The following is a 13,063-nucleotide window of genomic DNA, read 5'->3' on the forward strand; positions in this document are numbered from 1 at the left end:
CTTACTAATCAAATGTTGTTGTAATTTCCCCTTTGTGTTTAAAGACAACACAAAGGAATCTTGCAGTGGCTCTGGAATATGAATAGAGGGCATACTAGGCCCATCTGTAATGGCCTCTTCCCACTGACAGCAGAAAACTGTCCTCCAAAGGACTATTTCCCACCTAAAATTAAACTTTACAAGGCTGTAAAAATCTCAGCCTTCTCAAGTGTACTCAAACGGTAGGGATCATTGTCTCCAGTTTCTGTGGTAGTGGAAGAAGTAGACCGTTGAGTTTGTGTCCTCTGGCAGCTTGATCGCCTGACGTTCATTCACTGAACTTCTCAAAGTCACTTCTCGGAATGAAGCAAACTGCTTTCTAGGCAAAGGCTGCCTCTCTTATTCCTTATTAGCTTTGAGGAGCTGAGTCTGCTTTCCAGACAAATTTGCAGCCTGCTCTGATTGAGTTTCTTCTCGGAATTGTAGCGTCACTTTCTCCCAAGGCCTTGAGAGATCTCATTCAGTGAATGGGATAGGCTATAATTTCTAAATTAGTTTTACAGTGAATGTGGCAAGAACAACAAAATCCTGGTCTCAGGATTAAGAAACAGAATACCAATTTGGATTAGCAGATTCTGCCCCAGCCTTAGGACCTTATGTGGCAATCTCATAACCTGAAGTGTTTCAATGATTACCAAGTTTTTTATTTTTCATTGAACAGCTGGGCTAGATCTGTAAAAAGTGCGTGTTCACAGCCGCACCTGGAGAGATGTAAAACTGATCTGAACACACAAAGCACAACTGAATTACCAACTTCTCTGAATAATGAGGCCTGAGATGTATCAAGTTGGGCACTTTAAATTAGTGCATAGTTTTGACATAAGTTTTATTTTCTCTGGTTTGGTAAATTCTAAGATGTCTTTTTTTTCCCACTGTCTATACTGCATGAAGCATATTATCATTTAAAATCACAGGGGTAACAGTTAAGATAGCTTCATTAATATTTGTAAGCAGCAATACACCATTACCTGGTAATTGAGGAAAGGCACAGGAAGAAATTAATTATTTTGCAGAAGCATAAGTTACATAAATCTTGGGAACCCATACAGGATACATTTCATTTCATTATCTATAAACTTACCCAGTCACAGAAAGGGATAGCACAGTCCAGTGAAAAAAACAGTAGTTCTGTAAATGCTGGAATTAGCAACACCTAGTTTCCTACTGATCTGAGGTTTGTGGTTGACCGTGGCTCCCATTAAAACTTTCTCCATACTTAGCATATTCACAGAGTTTCTTCCCCCTACAGATGCACTAGTGTTTCCTAAACTGTAGCATGGGAGCACTTGGGGAGGTCCTTTTTCTCTATCCAACCCCTACTTTGATGGTGTGTTGTAGAATGCAATGATTTTTGAGGCCCCTACTTCTTTTTTTTTTAACTTGGTTGGAAAACACTGCTGAATTAAAAGTTATTGAGGGATGGGGTGGGAAGATAGGAACATCAAACAACATAAGCTTTGTCTCCTTAGGAAATCAGGTTAAAGATAATGTGATCATGCAATTAAAGACTAGAGCATGCAGCGATCTACAAAAGGACCAAACTTGCATGGGCAACCTTACTTTTGGTTGGTCTTCATGACTTCTGAATGCTTGGTTTTGAAATCACTGTTCTAGAAAGCAATTTGGTATGCAATAACTAAGTGCATATTTAATTTCAGATGAAATTAAACATCTGAATGCTCATTACTGCCATTTTGGTTGGAGTAACCTAATGCCATAATGATCATTGCAGGACATTGCTAATGAGAAGGCAAAACCAAAGAACTGATTAGCTTCACATTAAGCTGCTCAGTTTTGTAAGAAGAATGTTCTAGAGTAGCAAAATTTAAGTAACAATACTTGCTAGAATTTGTGCAATAAAGTACATATTGACAGCTAATATTAATCTTTATAATTGTGTCGAAAGCACAGATTTATAAGAGCTCTCCTCTCTTCCACTAGCATTAAAAAATATAACAAAATATAACATCTAGCTATGAACCCTGAGGCTAACTGAAAAACCCTTACTTTGTGGATATCTTAAAAATCCTGCCTTTCCCAAAAATCCTAAAACCTTTCCCAAATGCGGTTTAACATTTTTCCTTTACTACATCACTTCTCTTCAGTGTTCCCTACCTTTTTCTTACTGATTTACTTCCTCTTTTTTTTTTTTTTTTTGGCAGCTGTTTGAGCCCTTTTTGCTCATTCATACTTTCGTGCTCTGTTATACAGAGTGAATGTTATCCACGATTTTCAGGTCTTTTGTCCAATTATCTCTCTGTACCTGCAGAAGGGGAAAACAGCAGTGATAAAAACCTTCAGACTCTATTGCAGTCCGTTCCCACTTCTCCACTAAGGAAGATTGCTGTGATAACATTGAAATTCTTGTTTGTGGAGAAAAGCTGGTTTGAATAAATCAGAGGACTTTTGACAATGTTTTGAGCTCCTCTACTCTGCAGGTGCTAGCAGAGTTAACAGCGTCTTGGAGGAAGGAAAATAATTTCACAGACCATTAGGGCTGGTGGGAAGTAGCAGGATCAGGTTTTAATGAATACAGGATCAAAAGCATCTTAAAGCAAACCAGCACTGAAAACAAGAGCAGGCTCATCAGGGAAGACAGGAGATGCTCCTAACGAGAAACAAAGCACCGACTCAAAGACATTAGGGAGTCACTTTCTCACAATAATGCATTTTAAAGTATAATTTCCTCTTCTAAAAAATTAGCTTTGATACTTTTCCAATACATGTAAAAATAGCACTATGAACAGATTCCCTGCAATTAAAATTTCTAAGTCAGAGTTTTTCCAAAGGAGGTCAAGATTTTTTAAATGATGTTTCTTTTCTCGCACATAAAAGTAGTTTTTAATCACAGCAACAATGACTAAGTTATCTTACAGTATTTTGAAGTCAGGAAAGCAAATTCGGACAAGAAATACACATAGCAGTAAACTCAGACCTGAGAATGGTTTGTATGTGAAAAATGAGACTATCCCACCACTACCAGCAGGCCCTTTATCATAGAAGTGCTGATCGCTATTGTGTTTTGTACCCAATTTAACACTGTACGTATGTGGTGGCTGTGCTGGAGCAAATTGAGCCTTTCATGCTCCAAGAGACATAGGTGCTACTGGATTTTAAGCTAATTGCTTAAGTGCTCAGGCAATGACAGTTTTAAGCATATGCATAACCAGAAACTGGCAACGCTTTCAGGTGAGAAAGGGTGGTACCTGAAAAATTTAGGCACTTGTAATTTTATACATCTGATGAAAAAGAATTGTTTTCAATCACAGTTTTGAATCTGGATGCTTAAAACCCACCTAATTTCTATACTCTTCTGGATTTCTACTTTGAATCTGGAAGCAAACAGTTTCACAATTTTTTTTTAAATTTTTATTTTCTTATAATACAAATAAGCTGCTTAACTTCTCTACACTTTTACAAGTTTTAAAAGTTGGGTAATATTCAACTTACCCTCCTACTCCATGCAATGCTGAAGATAATTTATAGTGAAGGAAAAGCGGGGATACTGGACTCTATCTCAGTACTTGCTATTCTGTTGCAAATTAAATTTTGAGGAAAAGGGATGCAAAAGAAAAAGCTCACCAGTTTCCTTTCCCTGGAGGATGCTCAGACTTACATGGTTCAAAGAAGCCAATATCTCAGAAGCTTTTCCTTTCATCACAAACCATATCAGCACTTACTGTCCTCTAGTGTGATCTGCTAGTGCCAAAGCTTAGACGCCTTTGACAAGCTAAATAATAGTGTAGGCTTTGTGCTGGGCTAGGTGAGAGCATGACATTTTCAAGAGGATGGAGGTACCCTAGCAGAAGTCAGACTGGAAGGATAACCTATTAGATGCTAGATTTTTAATTGGCTGTGACACAAATACTACCATTTCACAATGAAACCATAAAAGCCTATAATATCAAGATTCTTTTTCGGTCTTAAATTTAAAACAAACAAACAATAACCATATCCTCAAATCAAGCAACAATTCCGTTACTGTTTGTGAATATATCACAGCATTCCTTTTGCATTACATATGGAAAATGAGTTATATAGATGTCTCACTGGTATAAGGAGAGGTAAATCAAGCAACTTGCAATGTTTGTGTGACTGTTGCATATATAAAAGCCTCATTAAGTCTCCCCAGTGACTGGCAATGGGTTTTGTTTAGAATGGTTTTGTTTGTTTTTGTAACAAAGACAGCAAATACAGGAAATAATGAAATAACTGTGTTCATACTCTCCTGATCATCAGGAGCCTATATGAGATTTTAATTAGTGCTGCATTTTCAATAACTCTGTTCAGTACGTGTTACAGATTCTTTCCTGGATAACAGGGAGATAATTATGAGAATCCTGTTTTTCAGTCTCTCACTAAAGGGATGGCTGATATATTTAATCATGATGCAGAAATGCTGGCAGCTTTCTCTGAGTTCAGACTCTCTCTAATTACATTTCTAGATTTTTAGTAAATTGAAAGGGAAAACGTAGGAACAAAATAATTAAAACCAAAAAGGAAGTGAATATTAAAAAGCAGGAGCTATTTAAAATTCTTGCACACCACATTTTCATGGACATCAGTTTAATCAGCTTCACATAAAAATCAAACTTACATATACACAAAAGTAACACCTCCAAACCTACATGTACATTAGCATTTACTGGTTCTTCTCACGTAGAAAAAAACAACCTGTCTTGTATCATTCGGCTGATACTGAGAATTATACCCAAAGTGAATGCATTTGAGACTTTGGTACTCTCACATGCACACTAGTGTCAAAACACACACACATCAGCATATCCCATTGCAAATTGTCACGGTTCAAGCAGTACCTGCACCTAGGAATTGCCTGGTCATTTTATTACAGAATTGTTTTAAAGACAGAATGTAGGGTCTGTGAAGAGTAAGTGACAATACTTCACTTCTATCTGCCACTGAGCAGGACAGAATTGACCCCAAATAACTTTTACATATGGAGGAGCGGTGAAATTTGATTTTCATTTTCACAGATACCCAATTTAATTTTCCACTTCCTGGGAACAGGAGAATTTTGATCAGGAGAATGTCATAAACTGCAAAAAAGGTTGACCTTCCTACCGCTAAGTGACACATGGCCAGTGTTGAATTAAAGGATACACTTTTGTTTGTTCTATCTAGAAACTCCTTGTATCGAGAGTCTGCAGCCTAAGCGCTCTAATGCAGGAGGGGATGGGGGAAATCTCTTTGTTTTCTCTAAAACTAGTGCTGTAATTTCCTTTTGTACTTTATAAGAGGACAAATAAATCAGTAAAAATCCAGAGTTTATATTTGGAATATAAAATTCAGGGTAATGGAAAGGGGATGAAAATAAGTTTCTAGGAGAAATGTGTAGCCAGAATAGGAATGCTAATACCAATTCTGTACTTCCCAAGAGGCAGTTTTATGGTGTTTCTTCATTACAATGCAGCATTACCTGCTGTTTTGTCACCATGGGCAGCAGTTTGTGAAATGAAGGAATGAAGCAGGGTCCAAGAATTGGTCAGGACTTGAATGAGAGACTTGCCAAGAAAACCCAGGACACTGCAGAAAAGGTTAGCAATAGAAAAGACAATATTCCCTGAGTCAGTAGTGGACAAATGTGGCAGCCTAGTGTTATGAGAAGCAGCATTTTTCATCTGAGAGAATGAGATCCGAGATAAAAAGACATTGGATCTTTCTTATTAAATAAGTGTAGCTGTGATACGTATTATGTAACCTGGCTAATTTGGTTATTGGAGTGCTTTGTGTGTAATTGTATTAATTCACTATAACATGAGACTGAAACTGGCAGGAAAGAAAGGCTAGCTCTGGATAAACATCTCCACAAACATTTAAGTAATTAAGGGCTATTAACAACGAAAATTTTGCTTCCTCTGGCTGCAAACCATTACAAACTAGAGACCCATACATAGGTGAGATCTTAGGGTCACAAAGATAATGTGGGTTGGAAGGGTCTTCAAGACATCATCTGGTCCAACCTGCTCAAAGCAGGTCACCTATGAGATCTGACAAGGTTGCTCAGGGCTTTGTCTAATCAGGCCTTGAAAACCTCCAATAGAGACTGCATAGTCTCTCTGGGACAAACCTGTCAAAATGCTCATGACAAAAACAATTCTTATATCCAGTCTAAATCTCTCTGTAGTTTTTACTTTTGTTTCTCATCCTCCTGCCAAATACCACTATGAAGTGCCTTGGCTCTATTTGCTTGATAACCCCCTTGTAGGTACTGGAAGGTCTATAATATCTCCCTTAAGCTTTTGATCTAGGCCTCTCAATGACAGAGAGAAAGCATGTTTGCTTTCTAAAACGTTTCTCAAAAGGTTAAAATAAATGCTGTGCCTTGAGAAAACCTCACCAATTGTCCTTAAACTTGGCAAGAAATTCTCATTGCACACTGTGTGGGGAGCTGTTCTTCACAAGCGCTGGTGACGCACATACTGAAGTGGCCTATGACCCAGCCTGAATTGAGACAAGGGGAAAGAACTGTTTGCATTTTCACTACACAGCAGTACAGCCCTCAAAGGAATGGGGAGTAAAGGTGAAACCAGGCCACAGTGCAACAGCAAGAGAAACGTACACCCTCTCATCTCCCCGAACACTTCTTCCTTGGGTGAAGGGATTTAAAATAAAACCCTACACCAGCTCCAAGCAGAGCCCTCAGCCCTCACACAACACCAGGAGAAGAGATCTCCACGGCAGAAGGGGAAGAGCGGCGCACAATTACCTCAGGCAGCCAGTTCCTCACAGACCTGTGAGGAAAGGGAAGCTGGCGCGCGCCACCTCCCTCGACGCCTTTCCCGCCTTTTCCCCCGCCCGCCTTGCGCCCCCTCCCCTCGCCGCGCAGGCGCAATGCGCCTCCCCCGCCCCGGCGGCGCGTCGCTGAGGGGCGGGTGTTGTGGGGAGCCCGGATGTGTCAGTTTAGGGCAGTATGAGGAGACCGCAAGGGGACAGCAAGCAGCGGTATCCTTCTCAGGTGAGGTGGGAGGGGCCGTGCGGGGGAAAGAAGCAAAAGGAATCGGGCGAGGACCGGAAACCTCCGCAGGGACGGGGGGAAGATAGTGTTGTCGTCCCCCCAACGCTTGCCTCTGCGAGGTGTATGTGGGGCAGCTCTCCTCTGTTCCTGCGGCGGCCCTGCCGCACGACTGGGAAGTGAGAGGCCCGCAGGGGCCTGCCCCCCTCCTCCGCCGGCTGTTTAAATGGCACTGCGACAGGAGTAGCTCTTTGCCAAATAGTGTGCTGTGACACTTGACGGGACCCGGAGGCACACAGCGCATGCTCCACCGCACTGCCAGAAAGTGAGCTACCGGGGGGGGGGGATGAAGGAGGCGGGCGAGGCTCAGTGCGCATGCGCAGAGGCGGGGCGGTCGTGTTCGGAGGCGCATGCGCGGAAGTGGACTGGCGAGGGCGCATGCACAGGAGGAAATAGGCGGGCGTCTGGGGGGGTCCTGTGCGAGGGAATGTGCGCGTGCGCAATGGTCGTGAGCAGGGGGCTGGCGAGGCGGTGTCATTCGTGCAGTGCACATGCGCGGCCGGGAGGGGAGCGCTGGGAACAGCCATATCCTGCTTGTTCGTCAACTCGGCGCCTGCGCAGAAGGCTGCTGCGGGGACTTGCGGAATAATGAGCCTCTGCATTTGCTTGGGGGGAGTCGGCGGAGGAAGACATGCTGCCAAATAGTGAGCGCCAGCTGCTGGTGTTCTCCTAGGGGGGCTGGCTGCGGAGTGGGGGGCAGAGTCCAGGGGCGGGATCCCCACCCACGGCACCTGCTTGGGACAGGGCTTCTCGGGCTTCCCAGCTTGCCTCGGAGCAGGGCTTCCTCCGGCGGTAGGAGTCACTCGTAGGGCCAGGAGGTAAGAGCTGTGGGGAAGGGGGCAGGAGTTGAGAGGAGAGAGGGATCGGTAGCTCGGCTGGGGAGAAGGGTGCGAGCGAGGGAGCAGGGCCTGAGCGGGGGGAGAGGTGCGTCAGGGAAAAGTTGGGGCAAGGCCTGGTTAGGGAATTCCTCGAGATCCCCAGGCAGGGATAGAGGTTCAGTGGGGTGCTAGGAACTGAGTGAGGAAACACGAGTGGGAGAAAGGAAATAAGGGCTGGAGTGGAAAAACTGAGATGACTAACAGCATAACCAAGTAAGGGATGACAGGTCGTAGCTTTGCCACCGAGAACTGTGAGGCACATTTCTAAATCAGGAGGGAACTTGGTCGTCGTATGAATTAGACCCCAGGGTGTCTGGGATCAGTACTGGTATTTCTTAGCTGTGTCTCAGGCCTGTGGTGGTGTTTAAAGGAAATGGTGCATCATCATGCAGTATGGAAAGGCAAAAGAATTCCCTTTCACAGTTAAATGTGTCACTGGTACGATGTGATAACAGAGTGCTAATGCTTGTAGCATGCACTATCTTGATTAGTGATAGATGGTATTGTAAAGGTAAAATATTAGACCTGTAATATTTGCAAAGCTGCCTATGAAATGGAATTGTCTTTTCCTGACAGGAGTTTTTAGGGGGAAGAAAAATATGGAATATATTGTTATTTCTTGTCATTTTTCTGTAACTCAGCATTATTAGATATGTTTACATTTGTTATTATGGAGCATCACCTTGACATAAAGAAAAGAAATACCCTTTTGTGATTTCCTGTTTTTTTTTCCTTTGCCTTTAGAGTTCTAAATGGTTATGTGTGGGATGGCTTGATGTGAAGCTGTATAAAATTCTGAAGAATTTCACTATTATTTATGCTTTATAAAATAGAACTCCTCAGTTATAAAAAAAAAAATCTAAATTACTTCAGTAAAACGTGCTGGCTTGCTTCTTTTTCAGTGACATTTTCTAACCAGATGCCCAGAATGATTTGGTTTCATTATGTCATTTGTTTCATTGTGACCTGGAGAGAAACAGATTTTTTTTTTTCTTAAGGGTACTTGTCATGGATGTGTATCGAGATCAAGACAACATGATAGCAGAAGTACGTTGCAAGCTGTCATCCTGTCACTGTATCAGTAGAGGACAGTAATACAAAACTGTGCCTACCATAAGATCGTAGAAGCTACTATCAAATCTGATGTCCTGATTTACTTGAGTACAGTTACCACTCTTATAAGACTAGTTGTGTTTCCTCCCCAAAACCTTCAGGATTTGCACATAAATATAGATCAGGGAGGGAGTTAAAATGGAAGGAGTTTTGGTTTGACACATGGTCGCAGGGAGCAGTACCGTCATTGATTGCACAGGTCACAGTGGAGTGCTTAAAAAACCTTATTTCTTGTGTAATTGATCTTAGAATTAGCTGATGTTTTAACATGGAGAAGGTACCAGTACTGGCGCTAGTATTAGGTTGATTAGACCTGATAAATGTTTAAAACAATTCTATGCACCGGAGTGTTCTCTCAGTTAGTTTCTACTGAGCCAGCTTGACCAGTGTGGGGGTAGGTTTAGGGTTAACCTCTGAGCCTCTAGACGGACCTAGTGTTAGGCGTGTGCTGTGAACTGAGTTTGTTGCCCTGTGTGATTTTTCTAGATACCAATCCAGTTTACAATAAGAGGGACTTACCAGCTTTATTCTTGGCACACCTTTCTGTTCAGCATTTTACTCGTGGGGCTTGCCATTCCACTGCCTAGCTCACTGTGGACCTGTAAACTTGAAATAATCTTTTATTTCTTCCTGGACATTATTTCTGCAAAATTGAGCATAAAGCTGTCAAGATATCTATTTCTTCTATGATTGGGAGCTATTGCTGTCTTATCGATTGCATTCGTAGTTCCACGTTTGGAAATACCCACTGTCATTTTGTAAAATTCCTTCTCTCCCAGCTTTGGCTCGATTTTCTGCACAATTGCAGTATTATGTAAGATCTTGCTGTATTCCTCCAACCTCTGACTGCTGGTGTTTCCTACTCAGCACAGAGAGAAAATACAACAAAAATGTGTTTGTGTTTTTTTTTTAAAAAAAAAAAGCAAACACCTTTATTGAGAGTGTTGCTGCTTGATTCTCAGATGATGAGCTGCCACTGCATTCTGTCTTGTACTTTGTACTTGAGAGACCTCTTAAATAACGCATGTATCCCGAATTCAGATGATGTTACAGGAAACTAGCATGAGATTAAAGTATTCATATCTTTGAGGAGGCAAAGAAGCTGTAAATATATTAGAACTTCTTTTCTTGGTTTCACGTTGTTAAGTGTTCCTCTACTGAACTCTGTAGCAGTGTTTTGGAAGGAAGGAGTTGGGTGATTCTGGAAGTCTCTTCCTCTTTGCTGATGTGCATAGCGGAGAATTCAAGAAAATATGTAGCACACGTGAAATGTAATTTGTGGTTTGTTTTGTTGTTTGGGTTTTTTTTTTCCACATTTTTAGGACAGAAAAGATGCAGAATCACTGACTGTGTAGCGAATGCCCGGAAAAGACTTGGGAGTTCATTTTTATGCCGTGAGTAAATTCTTTGGCTACAGGCAGGAGTTGCACTGTTGTATTATGTGAGGTGTAGCTGGTCTTACAACTCCATGGATTTTTAGAGGGCCATAGAGTTTATATGGGAGGGTTTAAACACTCCAACACTAAATTCTTAACGGGAAGATACTTTTTTGGCCGTTGATATGGTAGAAACCAATAGGATACTGGTGACTTTAGATTCACTGCCTGCAGAAAATAGTATTAAAATTTTCATACTGAAATCTCACTTCAGCTTTTCTTAGCCTGTGTTGTAGGTCTTATTCAGTAGGCTATATTGTATGACTCTGGACTTTAAAAATGGCTGTCGCTAGAAATATAGCATGTATGTTGTGCGTTTTAAATTGGGTCTGATGTAATGCTTGGGCTGTGAATCATATGCAGTAATTTTAATGCTTTTTTAAAGACGGATCAAATTTCTGATAAAAGAAATCATTTTCCAGAAAAAAAGGATGCCCTTGTGCACACCTTTAAGAGACTCGCATACAAAAAAAAGTCGTAATAGTAATTTGAAAATATGCTAATATTTAAGCATTTAAAATATTTAGGGGTCTCCTAAGTTCATTAATATTGTTTCTGAAAATATACTGGAAGGTTTAGAACTGTAAACACTTAAATTTATTACATACTCAGAAACATTGCATGTCACATGATAAGTAAGCTTATATAGAATATAGTTGGACACCAGGATACTTAAATTGCTGACTGATAGTTTAAGTTAGTCTGAACCACAAGTTGTTCTTCGGTGTTAACATGCCACCCTTAGAGTTAACAGAGGAACACTTGGAATGCTTTCCTATGTGTGACATTAGACATGCCAGTGAATACAGCATCTGAAAAGACTTGTGTGATATTCTGAAAATGGAAACTGTATCTTCTGATGTCAGCAGAACTTAAAGAATTACACTTTTTTAACTATGAATATGCAGGAATGGTACTTGAGCGGTTCACAGAATGATTTGTGGGACTTAAACAGCGATCTGTAATTGTTTGGCGTTTTTCCCCTTTTCCATGAAGTCTAAGTCCTCATATTTACCAATGAACAGCTATTTCCAAAACAAATATAACATGTGAATATCTCTGCTAGGGCTGTGACAAGAACTGATACTTAAGCAAAATTGCATGGGCAGAGAAGATGGTCTAGAAAAACTTACTGATCTTGGAGGCAAACAAGATGTAGAAGTTTGCTTATGGGCCTTGATCGGATTTAAGAATATGTGTATTTTTTTAAGTGTGTCTTTAGTTACTGTTCTGCCCACATTCTTTGCTCATCGCTACAGAAATTTGTTCAACATATCATAAATCAGATCATAACTGTATATAGCAACTTTCCTCTAATAGCAGTGGTTTACTAGTGGGGCACTCCCCAAGATTATTAAGCTGTATTTCTTCAGCTTAGATTTTAAAGCTGGTGAGGCCTCACTTATCGTCTCTTACAAAGAAATCCCTCTTAATTTTTATTTTTTATTTAAAATTGTGGATTTGCCTTTGTGCCTGAAAGAAAAGCTCAAATGGCAGCCCTGATTTCAGAGGCATGCTTATAGCAGTGAGACAGGAGAGCAGGTGGAGACAAGTACACCGAGTCGTCTGGAGCTGCTGTATAGCAATGCAGAGAAGCTGCCTGGCTGCCTCCCAAGTGTTGCTGCATAAAGAGGCTAGAACAGACGCTGACTGCATTGATGGAAAAGTTTTCAGTTAACATGGCTAGAATCTGTGCCTACAGATTAACTATGTTGATGGTTAAAGAATGTTGTCATATCCCACCCCCCAGGAATCCATTGTGCTGTGGTGATGACATCGTACGGTACCTTCCTCGGATGCATAGAAGGCAGGCTGTTGTGGGCTGGGTATCCTGACCTTACAGATCTGCCTTTGGAATTTCCACATGGATTTATATGGCACCACTATATCGGTGCTTTCATTTCCTCAGCTGCTTTTTTGTAGAAGTGTGCAACCTCAACAAGTTGTGCTTAAAAACCACATGTATCAGTTTGATTAATTTCTTAGAAGCACTTGTGGGCAGTAAATGAAATTCAGAGAACAGTACTTCACTACCGCCTTTGAGAGACATACTCCTGTTAGCTTGTGATTTTCTTGTTCCCAGAGAGAAGAACAGTGTATCAATGTAGGTGTTTGAGTCCAGAAGTTTTAAAAATTGCCATCGCGTGTTGTGTTCTGCCTGACAGACCTCTGCTTTCTAGTAAGATTACAGTGAAATGACTGTCATTTAAATTTTATCTAATACAATTTTAATCAGAGAGCGCGAGCACAAGCGTTACAGTAGATTATATTCAGCTGTATCCTGGAAATGTTCTGCACCATCCTTGCTTTAGGTGGTGCCAACCTTACCAAACCTGCAAGTGTGATTAAAGTCCTAGTGTTACTTGGTAGTAAAGATTTATAACTTGTGTGATTTAGAGTTGGTTCTTGACTAGCAGGTAATTGATATTTCTCTGTAGATAATATAACCCAGGAGCTTATTCAGTTTTACTATTGATGGAGAGAATAGTAAGAAGACTTTGAAGTGTTTTTATAGGAACAGAAGGGGTAACAGGAAGAAAACAAAAGCAACAAGAACTGGTTTC

This window comes from Phaethon aethereus (assembly GCF_964289735.1).
Source record: "Phaethon aethereus genome assembly, chromosome: 25".
Classification (NCBI taxonomy): Eukaryota; Metazoa; Chordata; class Aves; order Phaethontiformes; family Phaethontidae; genus Phaethon; species Phaethon aethereus.